Source organism: Dermochelys coriacea, chromosome 1, assembly GCF_009764565.3.
Source record: "Dermochelys coriacea isolate rDerCor1 chromosome 1, rDerCor1.pri.v4, whole genome shotgun sequence".
Classification (NCBI taxonomy): Eukaryota; Metazoa; Chordata; order Testudines; family Dermochelyidae; genus Dermochelys; species Dermochelys coriacea.
Window position 1 is genome coordinate 182,889,463 of NC_050068.2, and position 23,903 is coordinate 182,913,365.

A 23,903-nucleotide genomic window follows, 5' to 3' on the forward strand; every position below is an offset into this window, starting at 1 on the left:
ATTTCTATTTCTGGCAGGAAAGTGACACTATATAAAAGAGGAAGGTCATGTACCTGCATAATAGGGCAAAACGCCAGCCTCTAGTCCACAGAGGACGAGGCGATCTCTTGCAGCAGAACCGATGTAGGTGTTTCCCTTTCTCTCCTTCCCTCATCCATCTTATTTCCATGAGAAGTGAGGGAGGCAGAGAGGGAAGGAGAGAAGAAAATGAAAAATATTGTGATTTAATTTGAAAACAATTTTTTTCCTTTTAGTTGAATGAAAATTTGGGTGGAAATGACATTTTCTGTGTTCTAAAAGCTATCCACTAAAATGACTCTGAAGAAAAACAGTTCAACCAGCTGGATGTACACGTACAGTTCACCTTTTTATAATAGTCTTAAAGTATTTTCTGAACATATGATACAGTTTTGACCTATTTTGATATATTTCTTCCCCTTGCTCGTCCATCCTTAAGATATAAAGTCACCAAAAAACTTAAAGAGAAAATAATCTTTTCCTTAATGGCCCTAATTCAGCAAAGCACTTAAGCACATTTTGACACTGGAAGACCAGGTACAGCTTATGCCAGGCCCCTAGGCCTCAGTGAACACTGACAAATGCATAGCTAGTAACCAGTCTGGCTCACCTGTGTGTTAGCATTGTTAAAATAGATGGTGAGTTTATAAGACTGTTTAGTGTTTTGACTTGATGAAATAGTTGTAGGATGCTGCATGTATTGATCTCACTTATAACATCTGTAGCCCATGGTATAAAGTTATATGGAGTATTTGCATGGTAAACCTCTATAATTGTTTAACTCAAAGAGGAAAGAAGCATTAGTTACTGTAAAGTGCTGGTCCTGCATATAAGAAGCCATGAAACCAAATGAGCCATTGTGAAACATCCAAGGACAAAAACTTTGTTGATTGCCACACACACACGAAGAGAAAACAGGCACTGACACTTGTTCCATCAATCTGAACTCTAGGGGAAGGAATAAAATTCCCTGACCAGAAGGAAATGTATCACCATGCTGTTTGGAGTTTGGAGAGGTCAATATTTCTAAGCTTAAGCAAGGGATTCCCAAGATGCTTAGCTTGGGTTAGCCCTAAAGGGCATATAAACTTGCATATTGCAGCAACTTCCAGTACCTTTTGAAACCTAAGACTGTAACTCATTTTTCTGTGTATGTTTACCGGCTATAACTTTGTAAATAACTCCTGTTTCTTTTCATTAGTTAATAAATTTTTAGAGATACAAGGTGGGTGAGGTAATATCTTTTATGAAACCAACTTCTATTGGTACAAGAGACAAGTATTTGAGCAGGTTTCAGAGTAGCAGCCGTGTTAGTCTGTATTCGCAAAAAGAAAAGGAGTACTTGTGGCACCTTAGAGACTAACAAATTTATTAGAGCATAAGCTTTCGTGAGCTACAGCTCACTTCATCGGATGCATTTGGTGGAAAAAACAGAGGAGAGATTTATATACACACACACAGAGAACATGAAACAATGGGTTTATCATACACACTGTAAGGAGAGTGATCACTTAAGATAAGCCATCACCAACAGCAGGGGGGGGAAGGAGGAAAACCTTTCATGGTGACAAGCAGGTAGGCTAATTCCAGCAGTTAACAAGAATATCAGAGGAACAGTGGGGGGTGGGGTGGGAGGGAGAAATACCATGGGGAAATAGTTTTACTTTGTGTAATGACTCATCCATTCCCAGTCTCTATTCAAGCCTAAGTTAATTGTATCCAGTTTGCAAATTAATTCCAATTCAGCAGTCTCTCGTTGGAGTCTGTTTTTGAAGCTTTTTTGTTGAAGTATAGCCACTCTTAGGTCTGTGATCGAGTGACCAGAGAGATTGAAGTGTTCTCCAACTGGTTTTTGAATGTTATAATTCTTGACGTCTGATTTGTGTCCATTCATTCTTTTACGTAGAGACTGTCCAGTTTGGCCAATGTACATGGCAGAGGGGCATTGCTGGCACATGATGGCATATATCACATTGGTAGATGCGCAGGTGAACGAACCTCTGATAGTGTGGCTGATGTGATTAGGTCCTATGATGGTATCCCCTGAATAGATATGTGGACAGAGTTGGCAACGGGCTTTGTTGCAAGGATAGGTTCCTGGGTTAGTGGTTCTGTTGTGTGGTGTGTGGTTGCTGGTGAGTATTTGCTTCAGATTGGGGGGCTGTCTGTAAGCAAGGACTGGTCTGTCTCCCAAGATCTGAGAGAGCGATGGCTCGTCCTTCAGGATAGGTTGTAGATCCTTGATGATGCGTTGGAGAGGTTTTAGTTGGGGGCTGAAGGTGATGGCTAGTGGCGTTCTGTTGTTTTCTTTGTTGGGCCTGTCCTGTAGTAGGTGACTTCTGGGTACTCTTCTGGCTCTGTCAATCTGTTTCTTCACTTCAGCAGGTGGGTATTGTAGTTGTAGGAATGCATGATAGAGATCTTGTAGGTGTTTGTCTCTGTCTGAGGGGTTGGAGCAAATGCGGTTATATCGTAGCACTTGGCTGTAGACAATGGATCGAGTGGTATGATCTGGATGAAAGCTAGAGGCATGTAGGTAGGAATAGCGGTCAGTAGGTTTCCGATATAGGGTGGTGTTTATGTGACCATCGCTTATTAGCACCGTAGTGTCCAGGAAGTGGATCTCTTGTGTGGACTGGTCCAGGCTGAGGTTGATGGTGGGATGGAAATTGTTGAAATCATGGTGGAATTCCTCAAGAGCTTCTTTTCCATGGGTCCAGATGATGAAGATGTCATCAATGTAGCGCAAGTAGAGTAGGGGCATTAGGGGACGAGAGCTGAGGAAGCGTTGTTCTAAGTCAGCCATAAAAATGTTGGCATACTGTGGGGCCATGCGGGTACCCATCGCAGTGCCGCTGATTTGAAGGTATACATTGTCACCAAATGTGAAATAGTTATGGGTCAGGACAAAGTCACAAAGTTCTGCCACCAGGTTAGCCGTCACCTACTACAGGACAGGCCCAACAAAGAAAACAACAGAACGCCACTAGCCATCACCTTCAGCCCCCAACTAAAACCTCTCCAACGCATCATCAAGGATCTACAACCTATCCTGAAGGACGAGCCATCGCTCTCTCAGATCTTGGGAGACAGACCAGTCCTTGCTTACAGACAGCCCCCCAATCTGAAGCAAATACTCACCAGCAACCACACACCACACAACAGAACCACTAACCCAGGAACCTATCCTTGCAACAAAGCCCGTTGCCAACTCTGTCCACATATCTATTCAGGGGATACCATCATAGGACCTAATCACATCAGCCACACTATCAGAGGCTCGTTCACCTGCGCATCTACCAATGTGATATATGCCATCATGTGCCAGCAATGCCCCTCTGCCATGTACATTGGCCAAACTGGACAGTCTCTACGTAAAAGAATGAATGGACACAAATCAGACGTCAAGAATTATAACATTCAAAAACCAGTTGGAGAACACTTCAATCTCTCTGGTCACTCGATCACAGACCTAAGAGTGGCTATACTTCAACAAAAAAGCTTCAAAAACAGACTCCAACGAGAGACTGCTGAATTGGAATTAATTTGCAAACTGGATACAATTAACTTAGGCTTGAATAGAGACTGGGAATGGATGAGTCATTACACAAAGTAAAACTATTTCCCCATGGTATTTCTCCCTCCCACCCCACCCCCCACTGTTCCTCTGATATTCTTGTTAACTGCTGGAATTAGCCTACCTGCTTGTCACCATGAAAGGTTTTCCTCCTTCCCCCCCCTGCTGTTGGTGATGGCTTATCTTAAGTGATCACTCTCCTTACAGTGTGTATGATAAACCCATTGTTTCATGTTCTCTGTGTGTGTGTATATAAATCTCTCCTCTGTTTTTTCCACCAAATGCATCCGATGAAGTGAGCTGTAGCTCACGAAAGCTTATGCTCTAATAAATTTGTTAGTCTCTAAGGTGCCACAAGTACTCCTTTTCTTTTTAAGTATTTGAGCAGTATCGTACTCAGACCTGAAGAAGAGCTCAGTGTAAGCTTGAAAGCTTGTCTCTTGCACCAATAGAAATTGGTTCCATAAAAGATATTACCTCATCCACCTTGTCTCTCTAATATACTGGGACTGACACAGCTATAACTACACTGCATACAATAAATATTTAGTTAGTTAGTTAATTATAGGATTGGCCACGGGTATTGTCTTTTGTGAGAGAACTAAGATACAATTGACCTGGGGTAAGTGACTGGTCTTTTGGGATTGGGAGCGGCCTGAATATTGTTGTGATTTTTGGCGTAAGAGACGATCTATCACAAAGACGAGCTAGGTGGCAAGATATAGACAGGAGTACTGAAGGTGACTATCCATAACTCCATGTTAAGGCTGTTTTAGTGTTTGTGGAGTTCACATTTGATACTTGGTTGATGAAATCTAAGTATAGAATGCATAACCATTTTGGGGTCCGTGCCCAATAACTTAACAGTTTGCCCTGAGGTTGGCACTCACTGTTGTGAGTGACTCTAGACAACTTGATCAACTTGAAACACACACATAACTTTAAACCATTGGAAAATATCTGAGTCTCAGAGTCTCAGTCTCAAAGATTCTTGAGCATCTCTTGACTAGATAGTTTTCCATTAATACTAACATGCAATCTCAGTGAAGTACAATACAGTTTATGGAAAACAACTCTTTTTAAAGTTCTCATCTCTCTCTTTTCTGTGTGTTCAGATTAACTGTTATATAATGGAGACAATGTCTTTTTGCACTCATGATCTGCCCACCTTAATATACCATCAATTACGAGATGATAGCTAATATGTTTAGTTTTGTGTCTCTGCAGAAAAACAAATGTAATAAGGTAAGAATTTGTTGCTGATCTGAAGTTGCTTTATTTGTTGTTTAAAGAGTCTAATTAAGTTCAAAGGATAATTAGGACCAGATCCTTTTCTCATATTTGCTGCAAATGTTCAACGTTAAAAAAGCCAAAATTTACCAGCATAAATGGTAAATTGTTAAGGCATTGGAGTGGGCCTCTGGAGATCTGAATTCAATTCCCTTCTCAGTCACAGATTTCCTGTATGACCTTACACACTTAAGGCCAGATTTTAAAATGTATTAAAGTGACGGAAAATGCAGATAGGTGCCAAGTAGATTTTCCAAAGCACCTAAACAGGTTGGTCACTTAACTCCCATTGACATCAAAGGCTGATTTTAGCTTAAGTGCTTAACTCCCACTGATTTCAGGCACCTAAATAATATTTTTATTCTGGCCCTTTTTTCTCTGTGCCTTATCTGCAAAACAGGAATTATAAAGCATTCCTACCTACAAGGGTATAATACATTCATTAATGATTGTAAGGTGCAGATACTAGGTGATGGGAGTCAGAAGTACTGAGCTCTCTCAGATAAATGGTGTCAGAACTATCACAATTATTTCATAGAATCATAGAAATGAAGGACTGGCAGGACCTTGAGAGTTTTTCTAGTCCATGCCCCCCATGCTGAGACAGGACCAAGTATACCTAGATCATCCATGATCAAAAATTGTTTAATCTGTTATTAAGAATTTCCAGTGATGGGGATTCCACAACTCCTTTGATAAATCTGTTCCATGGCTTAACTATCCTTATAGTTAGAGAGACATGGTGGGTGAGGCAATGTATTTTATTGGACCAAATTCTGTTGGTGGAAGAGACAAGCTTTCAAGCTCCACAGAGCTCTTCAGCTCTTTTCTTCTGGAAAAGGTAACCGGCGTGTCACAGCTAAATATAAAGTGGGACAGATGGTTAAGCATAAGGGGTTAATACATGTTGCAACCACTTAAAATAAAGTGAGCGAATAACACCTCTGTAGTCATAGGAAAAAGGATTCTTATAGTTATAGCCTTATATTTAGGCAAAGTTTTTCCTTCCTGCAGATGAAGCCCATTACTTCTTGTCCCGTCTTCAGTGGACAGGGGGAACAACTGATCACTATCCTTTTTATAAGATCCCTTAAGGTATTTGAAGACTGTTACTAAGTTCTCCCTTCAGTCTTCTTTTTCTCAAGAATACCTCCTATTTTTCCATATCTTTCTTAGAGTGTGATGCCGAGAACTGGACATAGTATTCCAGCTGAGGGCTCCTCAGTGCTGAATAGAGCAGCACAATTACTTCTCATGTCTTATATGCAACACTCCTTTAATACATCTCAGAATTATATTAGCCTTTTTTTTTTGGGCAGCTGCAACACTTTGTTGACTCATATGCAACTTTTAATTCACAATAATGCACAGATCCTTTTCAGCAATACTGCTGCCTGGCTAGTTATTACCCATTTTGTAGACGTGCAGTTAATTTTTCCTTTCTAAGTGAAGTACTTTGCACTTAACTTTATTGAATTTCATCTTGTTGAATTTAGACCAGTTCTCCAATTTATCAAGGAAACCTTGAATTCTAATCCTAACCTCTAAAGTGGTTGGCATGATCCACAGATTAAATAAGCATACTCTCCATTCCATTATCCAAGTTATTGATCAAAATATTGCCTAGTGCCAGATGTAGGAAACACCCTTCTAGGGTCCGCCCTCCCAATGTGACAATAAACTATTAATACTCTGAGTATGATTTTTCAACTAGCTGGGCACCCACTTTATAGTAATTTCATCTGGATCACATATTCTCATAAGCAATCTAGGAAAGTCATTTGAGACTGCCAAAAGCCTTACTAAAAATCAAGACACATCATGTGTACTGCTTTCCCTCTAGCCACTAGGCCAGTAACATATTAATATTCTAAATACAGAGAAATATTGCTTTATCTCAAATATTACTATGCAGTATCTGTTGGCAAATGGCTTTTTAATGACAACCATTGTACAACTCTTTGTTCTATGATCTCACATGAAACCAACAATCCTAGTAAGTTACAAATCGCTATTTTATTTTTATATATATATACACACTATTGACAGGAATGTTCACTAAATGTACATATGTTTTACATAAATGTAAAGGTAAAATAAAAGCTATTTTCATCCATTTAAATAAGAAAAAGAATGGGGCTCCTACTCCCCTTTACAACCTATCATGTCTAGTCTCTGATGAAAAATGAGTTATTCCTCATCTGAAATTTGGGACATCAAAAATTTATTGCTGTGGAGATTAACATGTTCCAAACAGGGGATCATGAATTTAAGTGAAGAATTAACAGCAGTGAATAAGTGTTAATAAATATCTGTCCTGTGTAATGTCTTAGGTAATTAAAAGTGACAGAAAAAAATAACACTACAGTATAAAGCATTGGGAATTGTTTCTTGATGTAATGTTTGTTGTAGTTTATTTTGCTGTTTGTTTTTCCCCAGATGTTCTCAACCATTTAAACCTTACAAAACAATGGTATATTTATAACCTGCCTGCTAAATGTCATGTATACCATGGTTGGATGGAGTTGGAAGTACTGTAACAATAATAATTTTCAGAAAAGGTGCCATCCTCAGACAGAACAGGAAGAACCAGTTTATGTTACACTTTCTTCTAACACATCTCAGAATTGTACTTCTAATTCCACTTCAAGCCTTAACTTGTTCATTTATTTACATCTGCAAATACTTCCACAGAGGTGGCTCCATATGGTCAGTTTCAAACTCCTGCATCCACTGTACCACATACAGAAGAATCCCAATTTTATGACCAGTGATATGAACAACCAGTTATATGAAACATTTTTCTGTCACCAAAGTCATCTCTCTGCTACTGAATGTAACTTCCATCCTTCAGCCAACTTTCAACCAGCTGTACACATTTGAGATTTGGCGAGCAAAGAGATATATTTCTCTCAAACAACAACAAAAAAACCCCTTAAACACTATACATTTGTCACCATTCATTCTGTACACTATCATTGAATGATTAATACATTAATTTATGCACCACACCTTTTCTAATCTTGAAATTTGCAATATCATTAACTTCTCAATCCCGGCTTAGTTCATAAAATAGAGACTCTACTGTACAACAGATGGGAGGAAGCTGTGGAACCATCAGTCTCTAGAGGATTGAAGTTTTAGGCATAGGAAAAAGAGGATAGGCTCATGCTTGTGTGCTTGGGTAAGCAAGCTTCTCCCTTCTTCTGATGTCCATTGGTAGGGAAGGGGGGAGAATCCTCCCATGAAAGGGAAGGTTCTACCCAATACACAGACATACGGTGATTAAGGAAAGGTACCCATCGTGCCCAGTAGGAATTGAGACAACAGGCCTACAGACCTCTACTGAAAGCAGTAAGTTCTCAAAGCTGAAGAGAAAGAGCCAGACCCGCAGCTGCACTATTATACCTGATATGACTGATGAAGGAGCAGAAAGGGAGTCTTGTTATGATGATTGAGGTTGATGTAGAACCAGCAACCCCAGCTTTACACCAGCTGGTGATTCTTCTTCCATGAAGGAATCTCCAGGTAGCCAACAGCAGAAGCTTTCCAACTACTATGCACTGCCAAATCACTGCAAGACAGCTGGGAAGGGGTGGCTAAATCTAACCCTAAAAGTCTTTTCTTTTACTTTGGTCTAATGTAACAAGAAACCACTTTATAGAACAACAGTTGGGAAAAATGCATCTTTGTTTATGAGGATCAGTGTCTCACTTGCTCAGTTCCCTCTAGTCAAAAATGATTCCTTGGCCAAAACTTCTCCACCAGAAATCAGGAAAAAAATCTCAAATCCTAGATTTGACTTTAAAGTTTCTCTCCTGCAGAAGACTTTTGTCTGCATGTTGGCTGTAGCACTTGCTATGCAAATAGAAAAAGGTCTGATTGATAAGCTTTGACTTATTAATTGTGCAAAGGGACCAATTATAATATATTATAAAGGATGTACCTTTGTCCCTATAGATGTTAAGACTAGAGCCACAGTAAGTCATATGTTATGACAAGTATTCTTCAGGCTTGGGTTAGGCGCTTGAAAGTTGTTGAAATAAAAATATAAATAGGTAGAAATGATGTAATATAATTATGCAGAAATCCCTAAAACTTGAATCAAGCATCTGTGTCACTAATGGCTTGTCTATGCAAACAATTTGTCTATGGCAAGCTGGCCTGCATATCAACCCTGCACTAAGGGACTAACTGACTATGTGCACCCTGCTGACAGATATTAACAGTCTGTTGATGCCCTTTGATCTAGTTCTATTTCAGGGAGGATAAGCCCCAGTTTTACTTACAGCTAATGGGGGTTCTGCTTTGGGAGATGAAGCAGTGGTGAAATGAAAAAAATTTTTGGAGGAGGCAGAACATGTGTTTTTAGGGGGAAAAATATCTGTAATTCAGCTGCAGCCATTTCACAAGTCAGATATTTAGAGGGTTTTCCCCAAAATTGTCATTTTCACATCAGACATGGAAATTCATACATTTTTACAACCATTTTCATTTAAATTACATCTCCCAAAAGACACAAGTGCTCCTTGTGCTGAAAGTTTTATATTAATTTTGTCTTAAAGAAAAAAAATAAAACTCTCTGATACTCAGTTAAGATTTTCATTTGAAGACAGTTCCATAAAATTGACCCATTTTCACACTTTCAAATTGGAAAAAAAAAGTGTTTTGAAACAATCAATTGCATTGTAAGTATTTCACACATTTCTAGCTGGATTGCATTGCCCATGCTACATGTACAGTATGCTGCCTACATGAGCAATATAGTATCTATGTATGCAGTTATAAATATATTCACTCTTGATATCTTTATGCTCCAACTATTAACAACTCATTTTACAGTTATGTCTCTAGTTCATTGTGTTGCCCCAGTTCTGTAGACATGGCTTCAGAATTTCTGGGCAATCTTGAAAATGAGAACAAATATCCCTGACTTCAAGAGGACACGGGAACAAGTCCAACAAAGTGTGCAAAGAAGATAAAACCTTCTAAATGTGCAACAGTGAATGAAACTAAAGAGCTTCTCTAGTTGTCAAACAACACAGACTTGCTTGGCCCATTAGATACACAGTCACTACGTCCCCATTCAACAGTCCATCTCTATTCAGCAAAGCACTTAAGTCCCAGCCCCAGCATGTGCTTAAGCACTTTGTTTAAATAGGGCTAGACTTAAACCTATGCATAACGACTTTGCTGAACTGAACCCTATAAGAAGTGTTCTATGCAAGTTCAAAAGCTTGTCTCTCTCATCAACAGAAGTTGGCCCAATAAAAGATATTACCTCAGCCAACTCATCTGTCTAATATCTTGGGACCAACATGGCTACAACACTGATTTTTATTGGATTTTTTGCCATATACTGAGACTCAGCTGAGAAACATCTGTTAAATGCTCTGTTTTAGGGCTGTATTTGGTATGTTGTACAAATTGTTTACAAGATGAGAGAAAAGAGTGGCATTTGGGCAGCCCTGGATAAGGTGCATGTTTATCTTCCCCAGTTATACTGCCCAGAACTTCCCAATTGCTTGTTTATCATAAAAGTTTTAAAAAGTGTTTTTAAGTCACTCATCATCAAAGACAAACCTTGAAGTTGTATGTCCTGATTTTTCTCTTCACCTACCATTTGATCATGATTGAATTTGTTGTTAAGGAAAATTGCACTGGTAGATATAGCGCAATCTTTTATTGGGAACTGGTTGTAGACTGAGTATAAGATTATCTCACTTGCCTTATCATTTTTTGGTATCTTTTTCTTCCCTTATCAATGTAACCACTATCTTTTATTGTAGATGCTAATGTTACAAATAAATAAATAAAGTCAGTGCTGCTGATGTAAACTAAGATCTGACCTGAGGTGTTATATTCTCTTCTTTAGAAGACACTATCATCTGTTACTCTTTACAGAAAAAAAATATACTGACATTTGGTAAACAAAATAAGCTGACTAAGATGATACATATTCAGCATGCCTTATGCAGAGACCCTTCTAGGCTATTATCTGATGAACATTTATGAAAAAGATATAATAATACACTGCCCTTATTTTACCATTTTACTGTGAATATTTGTGTATGGCAAAGATGGGGAGGCCTGCACACAGTATAAAGCTGACATGTTGGCATCACTAAAGAGAGGTGGACTAGTCACCTTTGAAATGTCATTCTCCAAAAGGAAATTATTTTTTCACTGTTATCTTTAATACAATTGTTTAGTTTTCAGTCTTTCAGAAGACATTCAGATTTCAATGTAATCACAACAGTGCATTCCATTAACTATAAAAAGATTAAGAATGACCTTTCATCAGGCAAAGCACATAATGGGACTAGCAGCTTTATGCATTTATTTTCAATTATATCTAAAATGTAGCCTTTCTATGCTCCCATTTTCAATTTACCTACCACACAAAATAGCCATTTGAAAACCTGTGGCTACTAAGAAAGTTGGAACGTTGAAAAAATAAAAAGATAGATACACAAAGAAAGCATTGTTTAAATACCAAATATAAATTAAAAGGTGACACCTCAGCAGGGAGGAGTACCAGCTACCTTATTCTACAAGTAGTCCCACTGACACAGCACATACATATCTATTAGCTGGTACTCAATGACACAGCACTTAAAGGAAGTGATGCTCTGAGCAAAAATTGCAGTGCACCATGTTCTACCCAAGGGAAGGCTCCAATACCTATTGAAGTCAATGGGGAACTTTCCATTAACTTCAGTGGGCATTAAACGGTAGAGCTGGGTGAAATTTTTTGGTTGAATAGTTTTTTCACAAAAAAAAAAAAAAGCATTTTCAGGTAGACCAAGACTATTTGCAAATTCAGAACTAAATTTGCAAAGGGTTTTGGGCGGCAGGAAGGAGGACGCTGTTTCAACATTTTCTAAAGAAAACATTTCCATTTTGAAATGAGGTTGTTTCAAAATTTAGCTAGATTTATTACAAATCAAAAAAGTGTAAAAGAGAAGGAAATTTATCATCACAAAAAAAACTGTTTGACCTGAAATTAGTCCCCCCCCTCCTTTTTGACACGAAACAGAAAAATCAATTCCTTATTCACTCAGCTCTACTGAATGGGGCCCTATCTACACTTTGGTTCTAGGTATAGCTAAGGGTATTGGATATGGTCTATGAATCCCTAAATTGTTGAATTCTATTATCTGAATGATTGCCTTTCTTCCTATGTCCTTTTATGGGAGTTAATATTGGCTGGATCATCCTCACTGTCATTTCTTGGGTTAAACTCTACTCTCTATCGTGGATTTAAGCCTGTGGAACCATCTCCTGTAAAGTACCTGAGAGATCAAGTGTGACAAGTTTTAGAACACTATATGATAATACCCATTTCAAGTTTAAGCAGAACTATAGGATTTCAGCTCTACTAGAGGAGAGGAAGGATTTACCTAGTAGAAGAGAAATGGTTTACCACACTGCCACTTCTCCCCTTGGAGGTTGCCAGGAAAAGCCAGCATTAAACTATGAGTCAAGGGGATTAGCCATATTCCCTAGACTGAGAAAATGAGTGCAAGTTTAGCTAAACTGATTAGTACATTTGGGTGAATGTCTGCTCAGATTCTTGTAGTATTGGTCCAGGTCTAATTTCTTTCTTTCTAACACATCGCCAGTGATTATAAATAGTTGAGGAAAATTAGTCAAGTTATTTATTCAACTAACATTAGAGTATTTAACAATATTAAATATTTTTTTAAGTTGCACGTGACAGTGATTGAGAAAGGATGAACCCAGCAGGTATCTCGCTGGCAGATTCTCTGCCCGGCTTCTTGTCCCTTTGCACTTTGTCTGAGAATTCCCCCTTTGGCAGGAAACTGGCAAAGTTGATTTGAACAGCTGGCCCACCGCTATGTAGCGTACATGTCAAGGGAGTGCGGAGACATATCAGGCCGGGCAGAACATAACTTTTCTCTGTCAGGCCACGACTGGTCCATTGTCCATTAGGAACCATAGCTAGCTGCTGGAAGTTAGAGAACTAAGCTATTTAAACTTGTATCAGGGCTGAGGAAGACTGAGAATCAAGAAGCTGTAACCAGCTCTCTCATAGCCCTCCAGTGTTCCCAGTGCCAACTGAATCTCAGCACAGTACAGAATCTAACTGTAATCGGTCTTTTACAGGGAAACATAACTAAATTCAACTGATGCAGAGTTTGGTCATTTCCGTCCCCTCCCCCTGATATATCTTGAGCATTGGTGTCACACATTGGCAGGTCTGAAGTGCATCTCATGAAGAACAAACATTTAATGGTCCAAATGAAGATAATTTACATGTCTTTTTATCATCTTTTGCTTTATTATAAAAAGCATGCCAGAAAGTACTGCTATAGAAAGAGTTTAATGTTATCATAAATGAAGAGGTAGATAACTTTCTACTCCAACTTATCCCTTTTTTCTACCTCAGTTTTTATGCGAGCAACTACAGCTGCATGATGGTTCAGAGATCCAGATTCCCCCAAGCGCAATAGTTTACACATTCTTTTTATTACCATATAACATCTAAAAGGCCAATTTACTTAATTACACAGCACTATCGGATTTGTAACTAAGGGCTTGTTTATACACAAAAGTTGTACCTTCTTATACTGATATAATTATGGTAAACTATAGTACAACCCTCCTAGTTTAGTTAAAGTGTTACAACCCCCTTAGTGTGTATGCAGTTATACCAGTATAAACGGTGCTTTATACCAGTGTAACTGCACCCACAGTAGGAGATGCACCAGTGTAACTATTCTAGTTAAAAAAATCTGTATCTTAACTAAAATATTTATAGCAATACAAAAATTTTATTTATACCAGAACTTAGTCTGATAATTCCCACAATTCGTATGTCAGTCTCAAGTCTCTACACATTTCCTAAACCACGGTGCTACAAACCTGTTTGATGAAGAATGTGCTTTATTCCCAAAAATACTAGAGCTGATTGAAAATTTCCCGACAATGGGTTTTTTGGTTTTTTTTTAAAAATGCTGATTCACCAAAATCTGAACCTTTTGTGGAAATATCAGTTTCATCAAAATTGTCGATGGGAAATTTTTGAAGTGTTTTTTTCAGCTTTATTATTTTGAGCTATGAAATGTTTCAATAAGGTCAAAATTAAATATTTTGGCGTATTGGACTATTCTGTTTCATGAAAAGTTCAATTTTCTACTTTTTGTCCCAATTAGGGACAAAAAAAATAATTCAAAGCTTTTGAATTTTCTGCAGTGAGAATCCCATTTTTGACCAGCTCTAAAAATACATGCCTTCAGAGATAAACATGCTCAAACAGATTTGCTCTCTACTCCCTTGAACACAAATTATAATGTCATTTACACCTGTGCCAAGTGGGTGTTACTGTTTACCATTCTGATTGAACAGTACTGAACTCCCACTTGGCACAGGTGTAAATGAGTACATTGTGCAAGGAAGTAGGGAATCAGGTCCACTGTCAGGAAAAATGCGCAAAAATTACAAGGTCTCATTGAACAAACAGGTCTTGTCTAGATAGGCAAAAAGACATTCGATTGTGCTAACTAGTACGTTCTAACACTACACCTCTAAATCCTAAACTAGACCAAGATTTAGAAATTTAGGGATATATTTTCAAATGCAAAAAGGAAATTAACAATCTTGGTTTCTTTTGATGGAAACCTAATTGCATTAATTTTGGGCAAGGCTGAAAGGCAGATGAGGTAGCTTAAACAGACCTGCTATATTACAGGCAGTGAAGCTGATAAATTGTTAATCAATCAGAGTAAAACAGCATACCAAAAAATAAAATGTACTGCATAAAAATATAACTCGGGGAATTAAGTACCAATATTTTTGAAGAGCTCTACTTTTGTTTGGAAAATTATATATATATACACACACACACACACACACACCTTCCTTGCATAATGTCTTATTTAAGTGTTTTTATTTCTAATGGATTATTTCAAGTGGGGTGGAGATATATATATGAAATCATTTATTATGAAGTAATCTATTAGAAATAAAAACAATTAAACAAGACTGAGCTCTCCAAAATACCTCAAAGTAAAAACAAACTTGATAAACCAATTACTATTGAAGAAATATTGTAAGCCATAAAGTTCCTTCCTGAAAATAAGATGCCAGTGTCTGACTGCTTTTCAATTGATTTTTAGAAAAAAATTGAAGATGTGCTTAGCCCCTTTCTAGTAGTCACACTTAGTTTCCAAGACCTTCCTATGTTCTGTTTCTCAGTTACCTGTAAACAAAGCAAATATAACTGAGAAATGTAGTTCCTCCAGTTTAATATCCTTGAAGAAAATAAATATCAAACTTCTGGCTAAAACAATGGACTCCACTGGTAAACTTCTTCCACCATGGTTAACAGAGATAAGAATTGCTTCATTTAAAAAAGATTATATGCATTGCCAATACTAGATGGGTATTAAGTGTGATCTGATCTGTCCACTCCAGGTGAGTCCCCTGGTAACACTAGTGTCAATCTTACAGACTGATTAAAGTGTTATGGGGAGCCAAAGCATTAACACTGAGCACTCAGCTTGTCCTCAGCATCTGTGCTTGAGATGCTTATTCATAGTACAGAGAAATGTGACGTTGTGGAGGATGGTTCAATAAACCTTTACACCCACACAGAGATAAACAATGGTTAGCAATGTGTGCATTAGGGAGGAGGAAGGGGAAAGAATCAGAACATGATTATGTCTCAACATCTTAGGTGCATCCTGCACGTGCAAAAGTTGTGCATAGAAGCCATTTTACCGTCTGAAGATTCCTATTGCTATCTTGCTTTACCAAAATGCACTCCTTTAAAATCAGGCAGGTGAGAGCAAAGACTGACATGAGTCATAGCTACTTTCATAGCCAACTGCTCAGGGTCTTAAAATATGCACTGGGAAGGGTGTTTTTGGCAACACATCAAACTTTAGTGCCATTCCCTTCATGCTATTTCACTTTACCTGATGTGGAACAAAGCACCATGCTAGTTCAGTTCTCCCACAATCCGTATCTGCACAGTAGGAGAGAGCACTCTTTAGGAAAAAGCTTTTGACTGTGTGGAGTGCCTGAACACTACCAAAATGATTATGATGATGTGTAATAATCCTAACATGAAGATAAATATTGATTCAGTCCGAATGACTTCATGCTGTATGAAGGAATTTTACAGCGGTAGTCTCTCTCTACTGTGTTTGACTTCTGTATGGAGGGCCACAACCTCAGCTAGGGTAAAGTAGAGTATGCTTATCTGGCCCAGAGTTTTTAGTCCAGTTAATATGGAAAAGCCAATGTATCTTTATCATTATTGTAAATTAAAATTTGAGGTTTTTTAAAGCTGTTGATATTTATTTTGTGAGATATGGATATCATTACCCATATTATTACATCAGTGTAAGTGCAAGTAGAGAGTATTTTTCTGCTTGTATTATTTGATATCTGGCAGAAAATTATGAGTAGTCAATTCAAATATTTCCCCTCGACAGTTAGTCAGTGCATAAATATTTATAAGATCAGGGATGTCAGTCCCTGACTTGCAGGCACACAGACTGAAATACCTAAGGATTTGACCCTCCAGACACTTACCACTTATTAACTTATTCACCTGTACAGACCTATTTATTTTAATTGGGATATTTATGTGAGTAAAGTTACTCATGCATGTGAGAGTTTGTGGCCATGAGCAATAACAATATAATTAAGACTGAACTCTAACTTGCTTTCAAACAACCTTTTTCAGAATAGTAATTTTCTCAAATTACTTTCCTAGTGACATATTCAATATCTGGAATTTTGACTGGAATCGATTGAGCAGTTTTTATGTTAGAGGATCATAGTTTTTCATATATTCTAAACAGTGATTCTCCTTTCAGATAATTCAAATATAAAACCACAAATAAACAAACCTGGCTTGTTAGATAAATCCCACTGAGATGTAAAAAATAAAATAAAATAAATCAAGCAAAATTTAAATAAAATATATAACAACATTTAAATCATCAGTTGTATTCATTCTCATAAGAGGCAAAGCACTGTGTATCCTCATCACATTAAAATCAATGGCATTTTAGCATGCTCAGCGGATTGCAGGATTGACATCTAAAAGTGTTTTGGGGTTTTTTTGTTGGTGGTGGTGTTTTATTATTTGCTATTTTGTTTGCATTTTCAGGATGCATTCATTAACCAATTTGAAGGCAAAATAATCAGTGCTTATAAAATCCTTATTTAAGTAACTCCAGCTTTTGATTTCTTGTTTTCTGAAACACAAAAGGCAAAAGTTTAATACTAGTGGAACATTGTATGAGGCAAATAGTGTATATGGGAATCAGATGTTCTGTACATTTTAATTATTTTTATTGTAAATAAGTTCTATCCTGATAAGTTTTAAAGTATCCTTTTCTGTCAAGATGGAAGGTTCTGATTACCCAGTTCCTAAAGATAAAGATTACTAAATTGCATTGTTTGCAAAGACAACAATGACATCTGGTCATAAAGTATCCAACTTATTTTTAATTTTGCTGATGAGTGTTGAATGACTGATGTTATTGCTAGGTCTTTGCAACCAGTTATTTTTAAAGAATTTGAGGCCCAACTTTCTGTTAGTAGGTGATATGTCAATTCAAGACCTTCTCTCCCAGATGAGGTGGTTTACTTCCTCAAATCTGGTTCTGTTCTTTGTTTTCAATATTATTGTGGTATGGCAAATTTTCAGTGTTGGTAGTGCACAGGCACTGAATATTTTTTAAAGTTTCTGGCTTAAGTAGGACTTTCCCCCAAACTGATACTCAAAGATAATCAAAATGCAAATCTGATTGAGACATGTTATATGCATCCAGATTTACACCCAATGTGGCCGAAGGTTGCAGAGAAAGATACTGCAAGGTGAAGTAAGCCAGAAATACAAACCATAAGAACTAAGGGCCTGGGTCTTTCAAGTCAACAAGCTGTCTGAGTGAACACTGACATTTGAAAACCCTAGTAATGACCACCTCAAGGGAAGAAAGTCACAACACCAATTATAGTTTTTTATTATTCTCCATGTACCCATAAAATGTTGACAAATATGAAACACCGTGTCAGCAATATTATCTGGCTCTGACTTCAGCTAAAGCTCCTGAACCCTGAAGGCTGAAAGAGCTAAAGAGTTTGCAAGCCCCTGGTTAATCTGATTTTTTCTTTTTCCTATTCCTGTATTTTATTTTTATTTGCCGGAAGATTCATCAGCTTTTTCATTCATTAATCTTTGGGTATGAAAGTGTGGTTGTGTGAATGCATATGTGCATGAGCACCAGTGAAACTCCATATGGGAAAGGCACCAGAAAGAATTATTTCAGGCTTAAACAACACTAAATTCTACCTCAAAAGTACTTTAAGAGTGTCCTAAGAAAATTGAGGCTATGAGCCATAAACTCCCCCCCCCCGAAAAAAGGTTGCCAAATTTCTGTTTATCAGACTGTTCTGTTAAGCTCAATGTAAGAATATCCCTGTTGGCGAGGGGGAGAGGAAAAGGGTTTGCCACTATATAATAAATGAAATGTAAGGAAGAAGCTTTACCATTGTGGTTTAAACATTAATACCCCATCTGGTGTTTTTTAGTTGGTGTCTGCTACAGGCCACCAAATGACACGAGGGATATGTCTACAATACAAGCACTACAGCACTGCAGCTACAGCACCGCCAATACACCTCCTGTAATGCCATAACGTAGACACTTACAACAGTGACTGAAGAGATTTTTCCATCGCTGTAATAAAGCGATAAACATCACTCAAGAGGTGATAGCTATGTTGAAAAAGAATTCTTCCATTGACCTAGCTGTATCTACAATAGGATGTCAGGGGCCAGATCAGCTAGGACCACTACTAAGCAACCAATGAGCCCAGCTGCACGGCCTTGGAACTGGTAGAGTAGCCACAGCATCTGGTTTGGCTTCTGATTTAGGAGCCCTACTTATAAACCTGCTTATAAACCTGGCGCCTATAGCAAATCGGTGGCTACTCAGCACATACCATCCCCACAGCTACACTTGCCTGTTTCTGTGTCTGGTCCTTGATCCAGCCCTGTTTTCAAACCGGCTCCAGCTACTGGCCACTTCAGCTCCAGGCTTTGTTCCCCTCTGGCTTCTATTCCCGGCCCTACCTTTGCTTTACAACTCTGGGTTACCCTCTAGTTCTGGCATTCAGCTTCCATCCCTCAAGTACTGACCTTTGGCTCCTTGCTGAACACTGCACCCTTGGCTCAGTTCTAACTCATAGGCCAAACTCTCATTTCAACTACTAGGACTGACCACCTATGACCCAGATGATCACATTTATAATATACAAACAGAATGAAGTCCAGAACAGTAATTATTTTTAATTTTTAAACACACACACATGCACACACACACTTTAAATGGGACAATTTCACAAAGCTAAAAACTATTATGAGCCAAATCAACTGGGAGGAAGTATTTAATCAGAAAAATGTGAATAATAACTGGGAATTGTTTAAGACTACTTTACTAAATGCCCAACAATCTACAAATGAGGAAGATGACTGTACTGGTTAACATTAACCTGATTTAGAGAGAAAGGGAAGGCAGCTATCTATATATTAGAAAACTAATAAGAGAAGCAAAGTGATGCAAGGAGAAATCTGTGGCCAGCGGACTTAAGGACAACAAGAAAGATGGCTTTTTAAAGTATATTAAGAACAAAAAGAATCCCAACAATGGTATTGGTCTATTAATAGATTGAAGTGGTATAATTATCAATAACAAAGCAGAAAAGACAGAAGTGTTCAATACATTTCTTTCCTATATTTGGGAAAAACGGATTATGTAGATATGTCATGTCATATGAAATACTTTCCACTCCAACAGTAACTAAAGTTAATGTTAAAAGAGCAACTACAAAAAAAGTTAGATATCTATAAAATCAGTGGATCCAAATAACTTGCAAGGAGTTTTAGAAGAGCTGGCTGTGGAGTTCACTGGAACCCTATTGTTGATTTTCAATAAGGCTTGGAACACTGGGGATGTTCCAGGAGACTGGAAGGAAGCTAATGTTTTGCCAATATTTTAAAAGGATAAATGGGATGATGTAGCCAATTATAATCTTGTCAGACATCAATCGCAGGAAAGATAATGGAGCAGCAAATATGGGACTTTAATGTGGCACTTAATTCATAAAGAATTAAAGGACTGTAAAAATAAATCCTGACAGACTAAGTTGCTTTTTTATAAGATTATACATTTTTGGTTGATAAAGGTAATAATGTTGATTGTAATATACTCAGATTTCTGTAAGGGCTTAACTTGGTACTGCATGACATTTTGATTAAAAATTAAAATTAACACAGCACACATTAAATAGATTAAAAACTGGCTAGCTAAATAGTCTCAAAATGTAATTGTAAACAGGAAATCATCATTGAGTGGATGTGTTTCCATTGAGGCCTGTAGGGATTGGTTCTTGGCCTTACACTATTTAATCAATGACCTGGAAGAAAACAAAATAACTGATAAATTTTGCAAATGACAAAATATTGAAGAGGACCAGTCACTGATGCAGAGCAGTCTGGATTGACTGGTAATCAATCACAAGCAAAAAATATGCATTCTTATCAGATAAAATGAAAATAAATACATCAAGGAACAAAGAATGTAGGCCATATTTACAGACTGAGGGACTCTATCCTGAGAAGCAGTGACTCTGAAAAAGATTTGGGATTGACAGTGGGTAATCAGATGAACATGGTCTCCCAGTGCAATATTGTGTCCAAAAGGCTAATACGATCCTGGGGTGCATAAACAGGGGAACCTCTAATAGAAGATACATTATTTTACCTCTGTATTTGGCACTGGTATGACTGCTGCTGGAATAATGTGTCCAGTTTTCGTGTCCACAATTCAAGAAAGATGTTGAAAAATTGGAGAGGGTTCAGAGAAGAGCCACAAGACTGATTAAAGGGTTAGAAAACCTACTTTATAGTGATAGATACAAGGAGCATAGTTTATTTAGTTTTACAAAGAGAAGATTAAGGGGTGACTTGGTCACAATCTATAAGTGCTTACATGGGGAATACATATTTGATAATGGGGTCTTCAATTTAGCAGTGAAAGATATAACATGATCCAATGGCTGGAAGTTGAAGCTAGACAAATTCAAAATGGAAATAAGGCATACATTTGGAACAGTGAGAATAATTAACCATTGGAACAACTTAACAAGGGCCATAATGGATTCTCCATCACCGGCAATTTTTAAGTTAACAGAGGATTTTTTCTAAAAGATATACTCTAGGAATTATTTGGGGGAAGTTCTATGGCCTGTGCAATACAGGAGATCAGACTAGATGATCACAAAAGTCCTTTGTGGCCTTGGAATCTATGAACATTTGGTTTCACTATCCAAATAATTAACCTGCTCCAAATCCTGATTTGATAGTCTCTGGTAAGGTTCTTTATCTGCAGGGTTTAGAACTGAATGGACAGCTACCTCTTTAGATCTCTCCTTAGGGTTTGTTATCTGTTGCATTAATCTGGAGTTCTAATTAAATTGAATATTGATTCCAATCCAATATTGCTCACTTGATTTGTTAAATTGACCCTGATGAGGTGATTGTGTATTTTCATTTTTAGTTTAGTTTTATAGTCACTCCATTTTAGTGATATGCTTTCCTGGTTTTGATATGCTTTCTTTGTTTAATAATAATAATAATAATAATGACGTTTATATCAGACACTGAGTCACAGGTCTTTCAAACAATCAATCTGGGCAAGAATAATTTAAAATATCAGATGGTCCATCTAAAAGCTTAACAAACTTCCCTAGATTAGCCTTTGGTTCTCACGGTTTGTTATAAATACCACTGAAGTTTAAATAAGCAAGAGCCAAGAAACTTGAGGATTTCAGGTTTCAAAATGTTAACTTCAAACACAGTACACGAAAATGGCATTTTCTATTCCGGTTTTCTTTTCAAATGTAGACAACACTACGTTCATGTTATTTATTTATACCATTAAAAGCATAATGTGCTCAAAATGGTTTATATAATGCTGGAGTACCCAACTTCAAATTTACTCAATCCAACATTACATTAATGCTAAGGAATGTTAAGTCTGTTGGGTTTTGGAGTTAATAGGACTACAATTAGTGCATAAAGTTCAGCATGTATTTAAGTATGTACAGGACCAGGGGCTTAAAACACACAATCTGCTTTCCTTTTCCAAGGGTAATTGGCTAATTTAATAGTTTTACCTCTGGGATTACATTATGAATGCTATATCCATGATGCAAAAGATAAAAAGTTAATGAGAAACTTCTGATGACTTGTGCTGTTGTCTGAAGAATATGAAGACTCCCAGAGCTTGTAACTTGATTCTACTCCATTTTCCAGTTTTCTAGATAATATAGGCAATGTACACTGGCTGACAATCTGGCTTGTTGATCCAAGGGATCCTTGGTATAATGCTAAAGGCTTTATTGAAAGTGGATGAGTTTTGACCATTGCCTTTATTCGTTCCATGTCACATTATTCCCGTATGGTACCGTATTTATTCTCCAGAGGGATCCACCTGTGTGGACCTTATGATCAATGTGTGTTTAGAAGATCAAAATCCTGTTGGAGATATCTATAGATGCATTTGGACTCCAATGTCATCAATCCCCTCCAAAAATACGCAAAAATTGGGGATACACCTTATAGTTTTTAACATATTTCAGATACCACTTGTCATTTTCCCCACTAGCCCTCTGTATAATGTCTGAGAAGCAGAACACCTATCCCTCAGCTGTTACAGATTTTGTGTCCTGTAACATCTAAATCTTTCTTAAAGGCTCAGAAAAGTTTTGTTCTGCAAGCTCTAAAGCTACAAAAATCAGTGCTTCTCCCTACAAATTAGCCACATTTTCTTACAGAAGTGACAGTTTTCTTCACAGTACATCCCAAGATTATAAAGGTTTATGTGCTTCTGTTTGCTATCATGTTCACATGTCTGAAAAGTGCAAAGTTGCATACTGAACTCCTTTATTAGCATTCACACTATTTTTACCATTGTAATGCTAGAGCTGTATTCAAGGCTCCACGAACTATATGGACTTCAAAATAACTAGTTTATTATTCAGCTTTAAAGTAGTTAAAATAAGAAAAACAAATCATATTTTATGTCATACCTTTTTTTTCCTTGAATATGATTTCACAGATTTCATAGATCGAGGTATGAAGGTTGTATTCCCAAGGCCTCATATTCACCTGTGTCTAGCACTTCGTGGGAGTTTTATTATCACTCTTAGTCTGGCTGATTCATGCTTTTATATTACATACTCCTTGTATTATTATGGCCAACCAAATGTATAGTGTGCAGCAACTGCTTAATAATAGACCGTTTCACAAAATGCTATAAAGAAAAGAAGTGCATGAATCACAACATGGAGAAGACATACCCATTCTCAGAGATATACTAAAATTGTTGTGTTAGTGGGGTCAATAGGACCTGTTTAAATTGTAACATAAATCTTTCTGTACGCTTTAGTACAATAAGCTGAGGATATTAAAAATAAAGGTGAAGCATGGGAAAAAGACAATTATTAGAAACCAGAAGGGGCAGGCAGATAAATAAGAGGCAGAAAGGGAAGATTACAATTTGAAGAAGTTGAAGATACTGACTAGAATGTTATGGGAACAAGTTTCAGAGTAGCAGCCATGTTAGTCTGTATCTACAAAAAAAAGGAGGGACTTGTGGCACCTTAGAGACTAACACATTTATTTGAGCATAAGCTTTCGTGAGCACAAATTAGTCTCTAAGGTGCCACAAGTACTCCTTTTCTTTATGGGAAGAAGTGTTTCCAGTTTGGTGTCTTACAAAAGGAATGGAATAAGAGGATTGAAAAGCAGTTTTATATGACAAACATAACACAGTTATTTCAACAGTGGTAAACTCAAGATGAGAAAAAACAGTGAAAGAAGAAGAAATCATAAAATGACTATATAACTACTAAGGTCATTTACAAAACACACGTGAACATCTTCACTGTTCTGACAGTCAGTTCCGATT